The sequence below is a fragment of the Micropterus dolomieu genome, linkage group LG12 (genome assembly GCF_021292245.1).
Source record: "Micropterus dolomieu isolate WLL.071019.BEF.003 ecotype Adirondacks linkage group LG12, ASM2129224v1, whole genome shotgun sequence".
Classification (NCBI taxonomy): domain Eukaryota; kingdom Metazoa; phylum Chordata; class Actinopteri; order Centrarchiformes; family Centrarchidae; genus Micropterus; species Micropterus dolomieu.
The window spans coordinates 23,568,290-23,569,673 of record NC_060161.1 but is presented as its reverse complement, the minus strand read 5'-3'; positions in this window follow the sequence as shown (position 1 = coordinate 23,569,673).

The window sequence follows — 1,384 nt, the reverse complement described above, 5'->3', positions numbered from 1 at the left end:
GTGCGCCCAAAACAAAAAAATGGCGTACGCCAAAAAATATTTGGACTTATAAAACCGTGCGTACGCACATGTCTAAGCAATTTTCCCTTTATAAATAACAGTCAAATCGAAATGTGGCGCATGTGAGGGAGCTCCATGTCCGAGCCTCCAAACGCCCACAGCTGTCTATAAATGGGCAGTGAAACCCTCATTAATATTAATCCGTCCTGACTGCAGGAGGAAAAGGAGGCGAATTCTGACAGAAAAGCCACAAAACGAGATTTAACTCATTGTGACACTGACACTTTGGTGAAGCTGAAGCTGTCTGGTGGGTAAAATAACAACGCTTGTGCACCGGAGGAAAGGGGGGCCCACACATGCAAGATGGGATGACCCAGGTACTAATTTGCATTCCCCCGTTTGAAAAGAGAGTAAACCAAATGACTTCCACTTGTGTTTAAACATTTATTTATTTACACAAACAGTCCTCTCACTTAACGAGGCTGCCGATGAGTTAAAAGAAATATGACTTCTTGGAAATGACAGGAGCTGAAAGATTTACTTACTAAAATAGTGTTTATATTTTCCACAACGCGTTTTTACGTGCTGCGCTTCACATCCACACGCTGACGCACCGCCAGGGCCGGCCCTGGGCATAGGCGGAATAGGCAAATGCTAAGGGCGCCGCCCACCCCTTGGGGCGCCCGTGCGCCCAAATTATTTTTTTTATAATTTTTTTTATTACTAATACAACTAAAATATTATGGATTAAAAAAAGCGATCGTGAATCCCGGGGGAATCCTGAATCCCCGATCCCCCCGGTCCGACTGAGTGACGCATCAATCTCCATCGCCCCCGCCCTGCTGAAAAAATCCCCATCCGTTACCTGTGTGTGATTGTGAGTGACGGATGGCCGAATTCACTGACACTGACAAGTTGTCATTATGTCAAAAAGACCGAAACCATCTGGTGCCCAGGGAAGAAAAAAAAGAAGAGAAGAGGAAGAAAAACGCGAAAAAGACAGAGGTAGGTAATGATGTGTGATCAGTTTATCTGTGTTGCATTAAGTTAGTTCGACGATCACGATGCCTGTAACGTTCGCTAATTTGAATTGAAACTTGTATTAGAAATGCAAAACTTTCCACATCTGCCATCAAAAATTATGACAAACATTGAGCTCCTGACTTTCCTGCACGAGAAGAAGCTGATGGAAATTTTCCCCAATATGTGGGTCGCTCTGAGAATCTCTGCCACTCTACCTGTGACAGTCGCTGCTGCTGAAAGGAGCTTCTCTAAGCTCAAACTGATTAAAAACTACCTGAGATCTACAATGGCTCAAGAATAGAATAGTTATTTATTTTTTGTGCAATGGTCTTATTTATAATTTTTGGAATGTTACATATGC